Here is a 10729-nt window from a genome sequence, read left to right as displayed (position 1 = left end):
GCTTACGTTTGCGGCCGTGATAGCCTTAATGGCAGCTCTGCTGTCCGAGCATATTGATACGATGGTATTGCGGTGTCCGCAGCTTAGGATTTTTTGTCCGCATTTTAATACAGCGAATACTTCGGCCTGGAAGACAGTGGCGTGCTCCCCCAGCAAGTATGCCCTACTGGTATGTGGGATCCCACCAATAAGCCCTAACCCAGTTCTGTTATTCATTCTGGAGCCATCTGTGTACCAGATGGTCCCCCTATTTAGCAATGCAGGTCTGTTGGAATGCTGCCACTCCTCTCTGCCTGCAATGTGCGTCACGAATCCCTCGCAGTCCACAGTCACTGGAGCCATGCAGTCACTGCCCATCAGAAGGAGAGGACATTCCTGTATGGCCCGTGACCAAATTTTTGAGTGACCGGTCTCGCCAGCACGTAGTTCGCCGAGGCCGTATAGCCTGTACGCAGTCCTCATTGCCTCGAATTGCACAACGAGGTCCAGAGGTCGGAAGGCTCAGCAGAGTCTCAAGCGCTCTAGTTGGCGCCGTCCGCATGGAACCCGTTATGCTGAGACATGCAAAACGTTGGACTCTGTCCAGTTGAGCACAAATTTTCGCTTTTCCGTACATGGCCACCAAACGATAGCCCCGTATGTGAGAAGAGGTCTCACAATGCGCGAGTAGATCCAGTGGAGGATCTTAGGAGACAAACCCCAGGTATTGCCGAAAGCCCACCTGCAGGTCCATAGCGCGCAGGTGGTCTTCTTTATTCTAGTGTCTGCATAATCGTGTCAGAAGAGTTTGGGGTCTAACTTGATTCCCAGAAATCGAACTGTCCTGGAGTAATGCAGCTGCACGCCACCTAGAGAAATAACAGTGGGCGAGCCAAAGTTACGTCTCCTCGTGAATATTAGGAGCTCTGCTTTTTTGGGGTTAATCCTGAGACCCCCCGAGAGGCACCATATGTCCACCATACGCAGGGCTCTCATCATAGGGCCCTGCATTGAGAAGGCGTCTGATAGGTCTATTGGTGCACATGCAGTGGTTTGTTGACCAGGATGCTTTCCTTAAGATATCGATCAATCAGCCTCTCCATCAAAGAAGGTAATTATAGTTGTATTTGTTTAAATGAACACTGGTTTGTATCTGCTGAACTATCCTCACTAACATTTACTAGGTACATGGTCTCTGCGGATTTTTGCAGGACTGTGAGGCTTCATGGCGGAGTTGCATTGTTGTTGAGAGACGATGTTGAGGATGTCAAGCTTCAGGTGTCCCAGCTATCTGAGGAAATACATTGTGAAGTCTCTGGACTCTTTCTAACATCTCTCAATACATATCTTGTCACAGCATAAAGCTGGTAAGGCTGATAGGTCGGTACGATTTGGGATCTGTAAAATCGCTTTTTCCGAGTTTCGGAATGAAGACGACTTTCACTTGACGCCGTGACTTTGGGACGTAGCCCTGAGCAAGGGACGACCTGAATAGTCTGACTATGTGTGGGGTTAGTTCTTCTAACCCGTTTTGCAAAGGGTATGGATATAATCCATCCGTGCCCGGAGATTTGGAGGGGGGGGAATGTCTTGATTGCCCATTTCACCCTCTCGTAGGTAATTATTCTTCTAGCAGTCTCGAATTCTAAGCGAATCGGAGCCCGAAAACAGCTAGGAGGATCGCGAGATGAGTTGGAGTCTGGGAAGTGGGTGCGCAGCATGACCTCCAGTGACTCCCGCTCATTGGTAGTTAAGCAGCCATCTGGAAGTGACAGCGACCCTAATTTAGTTCCAGATTACTTAGACAGTACTTTGCACAGTCGTGCTGCGGATGGTGTGTTTTCAACGTCATCGCAGAATCGCCTCCAGCACTGTCGTTTGGAGTCCCTGAGTTTCTTTTTGTATTGCCTTTAAGCTGCGTGGAACGTATCCCAGTCAGTAGCAAGCTTAGTGCGCTCAGCCCTGCGAAGGAGCCGACGCGTAGTGTCACGGTGCTTTTCCGTGTTCCTGTTCCACCAGGCATTCTTGGCATTGGCGGGTCTCCGTCTGAGGAGATAGCTGCCCTCCTGTTTATTATTATTTATATCCAATTTACTTAACCAGCTTTCTTCTTGCCATAATCTAAAACTTAACCCTCTTAAATCAAATGTTATGATTTTCGGACCTAATAAAGATTTTCTTAAACATAATTTAAATATCTTATTAAATGATATTTCTCTTCTCAAGATGGGTCGTGCAAAAAATTTAGGCATTGTCTTGGAGCCTGAGTTGAGGTTTCGCGAATATGTTAAATTGTTAATTCAGAAGTCATTTTTATCGTTGAAAATTTTATATAATAGTCGTCAGGTTCTTAGTTTTCATTTGAGAAAAATTGAGAAAAATGTAGAATACTTGCTCACGACTAATATTTAGATTACAAAAATACGATCACATTTCACACACATTTAAATAACTTAACTGGTTGAGGACGGACAGGCGCAGAGAGTTACACTTAGGTAATTTTTTATTTAAAGTTTTGTTAAACCAATCCCTTCCCTCCACTTACGACGGAATACATTTTTTCCTTGATTAAATGTTCACACAAGAGTAATCCGATTTCCTAAGAGGATGACACTTCCTCGTCATTCGACTGCAATGTTTCAACGTTCTTTTACGTACAATGCCATTAAACTCTACAATAACCTATAACAACTGAATTGTCAACTTTAGATCAGAAGTCATTTAAATCAAAGTTTAAGAAATATTTCTTACATTAAACCTTCAACCCGTAATTTAGGCCTTTAATTATTTATATTATTTTTGGCAATTTTTTTAATTTTACATTTAGATATTTAATATGTATTTAAATTATATATATATATATCTATATAATGTTCTTTATTTGGGTATTTAATGAATTCAATAAAGCTAATCTTTAGGTACTTAATTATATTTTGTTATTGTTATTGACACTACTCCATAAGCTTGATGACGAGACTCAATCTTTTGATCTTCGTTATTAAATATGTCAACCATATTTTGTTTGATTGTAGGAAAACCATAAATATGCTTTCGCCGCATTCAGTCAACAGACTGCCTAGTGTCCAATATCTTATTAGGATATAGGTTTTTCATGAAATTGAGAATAATAAATGCTTCTGTACAGCATTCTAAAGTGTAATTAGCAATCAATTTTTATGAATGTGCGAACAAGACTTACTCTCACAAAGCTGTAAATATTCATACATTAAAAAAATATATTATGTAATGCTTTTTCTTTAAATATTAGAGGCTTTAGTAATCAAATAAAATATGTTTTAATTGTATTTAATATATTGTAATTTAATTTATGACAATTTGTTCATTGTTGAAGTTATTCTACAGCTGTGTATGTATATGGCCTTTTTAATGAATAAATTATTTTTAATCTATATGTTTATTATAATACCTAAGACTCACTGATGGCGATAGGTATGGACATAAAAACTGAACTATTCCACTATTAATTTCATTCATCATATATTGCAAGTGTAAATTTGCGACGCTCTGAACCATTTTAAAACAAAAAGTCATCCCTCGCAGCTTCACTACACTTCCTTACCGAACCAATTTTTTAAAGCATTACATCATTATATATTTGCCATAACCCCTAATTGGCTTGTTATTCCTGGCGATGATAAACCGTAATTACACATGAAAAATCCGTTAATGTCAGTGATTTATCGCTCCGATATCCCGTTACATCTGTCCTGTAATTAAATCCTTCGGGAACGGCAATCATTTCAATTATCCGGCCCAGCCCCTCACCCTTACATCCTCGGCGAGAAACGCCCTTTTCGGGGATGTTGCGTTTCCATAGTGACACAGGTGCAGCAGGATAAATAAAGCTGGAATCTCGAGGAGCTTTTGAAACGCGAGAGCCCGTATTTAATTGGTTTTGTCTCTATATGTGGAATGCTCAATATACAAGTTAAATCTTCTTATCATAGCACGTTTCATTGACATGACTGAGTATCATGGAAAAAACTCCACTATAACTAAGACTAATAATCTTGACTAAAGTTAAGATTCATATATCCGCAATGACAACTAATTTTATTCCAGAAAACATATTGGTATTGATCCAATGTAAAATAAACATTTTATTTAAATATTAATAATCTTTGTTTTAGTGTAGCAATACTTGGCTGAGCAATGAAAATGAATCTTTTGATACAATTGTAATTTTTTAATTGTATTGTTAGTTAAAACTAACTAAGTTTGAAATAAGTATAGTTAATACTTTATTAATAATGTGCTATTCTTAAGTAGAAGGTAACTACAATTTTGAATTTAAAATATGGATCTTCAAACAAAACGCTAGGGTTTTTATTACAAAGAATAATTACGGTTGTATATTTTAATAATAAGAATATAAAATTTTCTGTACCATCGAAGTTGAAAAATGCGATACAATCTAAAAAAAAGTACTTTCGCTCGCACTAATTAATTTTCAGCAGTTCTTCAATAGATTGATTAATGAATTAAGTTAGGTATAAAAAACTCAAATTTTATGGCATTTATTGAGGTTTTTTTGTCAACTAGTCATTAATTTAAATGATAACGTAAGCCGTCATTTATAATTTAGGTAATTTGGTTAATTTCAGATTTATTTTATCCTATAATTTGGTCTCCATCCGTACATTAATGTAATAACATATAGGTCAAGCTTCTTATTTCATTATGGATTAGAAGCATATAACAACCCAACTAGCAAAATGGAATTCTAAAAAAACCGAATTATTGTATAACAATCGAATAGCATTGTTTTAGGGACTGTTTGTTTTTATTAAGCCTTTTGTTGCGATAATTTTGTTTTATAAATAAAATTGTTGTATTAAATGGTTTTATAGTGGCTTTTACGATATATCCTATAACGCAATATACGATAATTTCTTATAAGCAAGTTTTATACAATATCAAAAATATAATTTTATAAGACCTGTATACCTATTGTATAAGAGTTCTATAATATACTATATTAGAACAATAAAATAGTTACTTAAGCTTGTCTTATAAAAGCTGTATAGTGTCGCCATAATAAATATTTTATAGCATTGAATTGCACTGCATAATAAAACACTTTTATACGTGAACTTTAGATACTATACGACATTCTCCTTTATAAATGCCTTATAGGATAAAACAGTGTCTGACAGAATAAATTTGTTCTAAGATCTGCGTTATAAGAGTGAAGTGAATGCCGTAACCTCACTTTTGCACTAAAATATTTTATTTTGATGGGTGACAAATTTAATTAAAATAAGAATACTTAATAATGAATTCTCAGGGGAAAAAATTAACAAACGCAGTGGCAATATTAAAAGAGCTTGTAAGAAAAAATATCAACAAATTCTCGCAAGTAATCCAGAGATTGTTTGTTCTCATTTTAATGGAAGTAGGCCTGATACCACAGAGCTTGAGAACATAATTCCTCCGATCCCACAAGATAAACCAGATAATAATAGTAATAGTATGGATATTCCAAATCTGGAATCTCAGGATACTTCTTTTGATAATGTAAATGATGGTCCGATTTCTACTGATGACGAAGAAAATACAAAATTGCTTTCTGAAACTGAGAAAAAAATTGAAATTAGAAAGCGGCTTATTACTTGGGCAATCTCTTATAATATTACACATTCAGCATTAAGGGAGCTTTTTACCATATGGAATGAAGCTATTCCAAATTTCCTACCAAAAGATCCCCGAACAATATTGAGAACTCCCAAATCGATAGTTCTAGTTTCTTTAGAAAATGGCACTTACTGGCACAATGGCTTTATCTCGGTACTTAGTGAGGCACTGAAGCCATTGCCGAATATTTCTAACATAGAATCGATTTCCCTTAACTTTAACATCCCAATAAACATTTGCCGCAACTTATAGTAACATACAAGATATATAAGAGTCGTATAAAGGTAACAAAGATATATAAGCAAGTTTTGGGGTTTTATAAAATTACTCTAGTAATATTTTATGTTTATAGTGTTACTGTAACCTACAGATATATAATAGGGTGATATAGCGTTTTCCATCACTAATTTATAAAACTTTTAGTAACCGTTACTTATGGTAATTTTAAAGAGTTTATATAAGGTTTGCCGTAACCCTATTTATATAACTCGGTTACCTTAGTTATATAGGAGTGTTCTTGTTTACTCTTATAAGAGTTAGTGTTTTTCAAATTAAATTATATCACTTTTAGTGATGGTTGTCCCCTTTATAAAACTTAATAAGCTTTGGTAACACGTTTTACCCTTATATACCCTTAATGTCATAACCTTACAAAAATCAAATAACCAATTTATTTTTTTACTTTATTATGATGTAAATAATAATAAGGTTACTAGGTAACTACTTAACAAGCAAAAATTAGTTTATAGTTGTTGCTATTAAATATGAGTTATAATTGGAAAAAAATTAAGTTTAGCACTTCTTTTCGTCGCAAAGTTGCAAAAAATTTTAGTAAAATTCTGACTGGTGATGAAAAAAAGTTTTTATCCGAGAAAGAATATGTAAACCCTATCAGTTTAGCAAAGAATCCACAATATATGAGGAAGAATATATTGCAAGCAATGTACACAATTTGTCACATTTAATTGATGATGTGAAGAAGTATGGCATTTTATCGTCTTTTTCATCTTATCCATTTGAGAGTAAGTTATATCAGATCAAAAATTTACTTAGAAATGCACGGAATCCTTTGATACAGGTAGCTAAAAGATTAAGTGAAAGTGACAAGATTATTCCTGAAAGTGATCCCATAAATAAACAGTATCCCATTTTAAAAGAGGAAAATAATGGAGGAACATTACTAACCCCGACAAGACATGGAACCAATTTTTTTTATCGAATTGAAATAACTGAGGGTTTTACACTAAATACCAGGTTCAAAGATAAATGGTTTTTAACAATTGAAAATGAAATTGTCTCTACTGAAAATGTCATTATTAATAATAATGGAGAAACTTTAATTTTTGGGTCTTGTTTAAAATATATTTATAATTTTTTGAGACTCCGATAAAGTCATCATTTTTAAATATATATATTTCTGACTGTGAGGAAAAAGATGAAAGACTCTATCCTTTAAATAAAATAATGTAAATTAGTTTGTATTAAGAAAAACCCAAACTCATTTGTATTTATCCCGCTATTACATACCTTAAAATAAACATATACATGTAATAAAATTAAAAGTTTTCTTTATTTACATTGCACTTTATTTACTTTATTTACATTACATTCAATTTTACAGATATCCTACAGCAAAAAAACGTTTATGATTAAGCACTTTTATTCTATTTCTTCTTCCTTATGCTCCTCTGGTTTTTTTTACCTTGCATTCTTCAGCTAGTAGGTTAAAATCTGCTTGGAGGATCCAGCCAGCCTCCATTCTGTTGTTATTCGTAATTCTTTTTTTTTGGAAGTAATTCTTCACCTAGATTTTGTGATCTTTTGATTTCTTAGAGCAACCTAAGCTTTGGAAACTTTCACTACTGTCACTCTGCTCTTCCATTGCACTAAGTTCGAGGTCAGCAGCTTCATACGACAAGAATGTTTGCCTTTTCTTGGTGCAGGGCTGAGGAATCCAGTCTGGCTCAGGTCTTGAGTTGCCATCTTTTATTATTTTAAAGAGAAGAGTCTTCTTTTTACTCGGGGGTCAGTACAGAGTACCATCTTTTTCCCAGGCCGTCGGCACAATCGATAGAAGGGGACCTTTGGCTCCAGGCTCCCTTGTTTGTACGATTTTAAAAGACATTGCTTCACAAAATTTACTTTATTAATTACACAGGAGAGATTTTCTTTTAAAAACAGTTATTAAAATTTAATTGTAAATAAGGTGAGTAGTAAGAAAATATACTTAATTTGATGGTATTTTGATTATGGTTATTTTGATGGCCCCTATATTTTTTCGAAGTGAATTAGTTACATTTACAGTAAAAAATCATTCGCACATACATTTTTAGATACAAATTACTCTTAATTTCATTATCTCAAGGTAATAAATTATTTTCTGTCTCCTCCATTTTTAATTTGTTATACCTAGTATCTCATGATTCTCATGTCACCAAAGTGACAAGTCATTGTATTATTGTTTTTGAGAGGCAGAAAAGAACCACAACGGTATCCCAATGTGTATAACAGAGAAAAAAACATATTTATATTTAGAAACATCTGACAAGACGTGAAAAGTGACATATGACAGAAAATAGTGATAGAACTATTTTGAACACTCTTATAGGCAAAGTATATAAGAGTAACCACAATATTTTCAACACTAGGTTATACCGCTTAAGTTTTTTAAAGGTTCTTCTGGTAAGTTTTATAACGGTTACGGAAATAGTTTGGTTACTGTTGACTCACAACTTAAACGTTTATAACGTTACCAAGTTGCCGATACCCTTATAAACTCCCCATTTAAGCTCTTTAACAGGTTTATAGGAGTAACGGAAATATTTCGGCTACTATTTATATAACTGTGGGGTATATAAGGAAGGTGATATAACAGTTGCGACAAATATTATAAAACCAAAAATGTTTATTGGGATTGATGGCCTGTCAATACATAAAAGTTCCAGGTGCGAGTTTTGGCCAATATTATGCAACATTCACGAAATTCCGGAAGTTAAACCCCTAGTTATTGGAATCTATTGTGGTACCGGAAAACCTCCACTGAAATCATATCTTCAAAATTTTGTTAACGAAGCAAAGCAACTACTGAATGATGGCATTGTTGTTAAAAGTTCTTATGGCAATCAAACAATGAGAGTCAAAATTCGATGTTTTATTTGTGATTCTCCGGCCAGAGCATTTATTAAAGGTGAATAGTAGTGATGATACACATAATATGTGGGGAACAACAGTGAGTTCTTTGTTTCCTTTTTCAATAGTCTCGACTATTTTAAGCATAACTTATATTGTATAAAAAATAATTATTATACACACAGGCAAAATTAAAATCTCAGGCGACAACACAATAACAATAATAAATACATTCACTTTTGAGGTTAGGATGTAAGAGATTCTATAAAGGTTGTATAGTGCCGCCAGTCCCACACAACCACCTTAAACAACCGTATAATGCCTTGATCATATGATATCGCTTTGTCCTTCTTGAACTTTTTGGAGCATGGTTTTCACGTTGACCTAAAAATTTTATAATTGGATGAAAATTTTACCTGCATTGTATTTAAAAAAAAAATATATGACGTCAACGATATTCTTTTAGAATAATGTAAACCTCCATTCTCTCTTGCGTTTTAAAAAATTATAAAACTCTTTTCTTAAAATAGGTAGGTATAGTGAGTAGTTAGCACAGATTATACCGAAAACGAATCAGTTATTTAACTCTCCTACTCTCCACATATTTTGAAGCTATAAAATCCAACCAATAGGAACACTTCCCTCATATTCAATAGACCCGCGCGACAAGCTGATTGATATGAGGATGTCTTTTTTTTTGCTTTAAATTTTAACGTTTTCAACCTATGAAGCGCATGCGCGAAATAAGGTAGAGGTGAATACCAAGGACATTACACTAAAACTAAGAGGATGGCCTATTTTCATAAGAGCAATGTTGTACGCTTTGTGACGTCACAAACTACAATATGCTAGATTTACATGACGTAATAGTGAGTGATAATTGGATGTTTTTGACAAGTGACAGATAATTGGATATTCCCATTTATTAGAACTGTAGTTTTTGACGTCACGAGGGTTACCGGCATTGTTATCTCCGAGCGATTCACGGCGGCGGCGTTCAATTTAGATGAGCTATCTATTTGCCTTTAGCTATAATAATATTTGATATTACTATGGAGCCCTCTACTATTACTAGGCGTTTTCGGAAACACTGATGCGATTAACCCAATCATCAGCTGATTATCTTGCATCTTTCTTTAATGAACACTATTGAAAAAAGATATGTGATATCAGCTGATGATTGGGTCAACCGGATCAGTGTTTCCGAGAACGCCTACTATTAAATATTTATCAGCTGTTTTAAAAGTTTAAATTTTTATTAGGTACCATATAAGATCTGGCAACCTCTAGTTTTCGTGAATCTCAATATTATTATTACTTGTCAAAAACAGTTGTATAGTGCCTATATATTCTTCGTTATAAAACAGTTTTATCGTATACCGTTTTATTTTCAAATGAAACATTCTTTAAGGCAGTTATTCGGGATAAAATTGTTGTATTATAAATCGCCATGTTTAAATAAGGAATTCTTGTATCGCCTATCTCCGAAATTATGAACAATTAAGTTGGAAACATGAAACTAAATTGAAAAAAGTGACTTTATTATTATTTAGAGAATTATATTGTATAAGGATCATATAATTGTTGTATAGCACGTTATAGGAATTTTAGTATTCTAAAAGATATATCTTATAGTTATTTATACAGACCTTATAGAACTTAATTTGCTAGTTGGGAATGTAAGTGTAGATTGCAAAAACTCATATTAACATTAAAAAATTTTATTTTTTTTATACCATATAATATAAGTATACTGAATAACATAACAAAAAAAATGTAATTCTATTCTAAGACTTTGAGAATGAATTTGCATTAAAACATTTTAAAGTGACACCTCCGCCCCCATGAGACATTTACATGCAGGAAAGAAAGTTTAAAAATGAAATAAACAATTTTTCCCAATTAACAGGTTTCTAATTAAGAAAGAATTTAAGATTCCAAGACAAAAAATAGTTAAAATTCCAGA

This window comes from Anthonomus grandis, chromosome 1 (genome assembly GCF_022605725.1).
Source record: "Anthonomus grandis grandis chromosome 1, icAntGran1.3, whole genome shotgun sequence".
In the NCBI taxonomy this organism is placed as follows: Eukaryota; Metazoa; Arthropoda; class Insecta; order Coleoptera; family Curculionidae; genus Anthonomus; species Anthonomus grandis.
The sequence above is the reverse complement of the archived record's forward strand: the minus strand, read 5'-3'. Positions refer to the sequence as shown.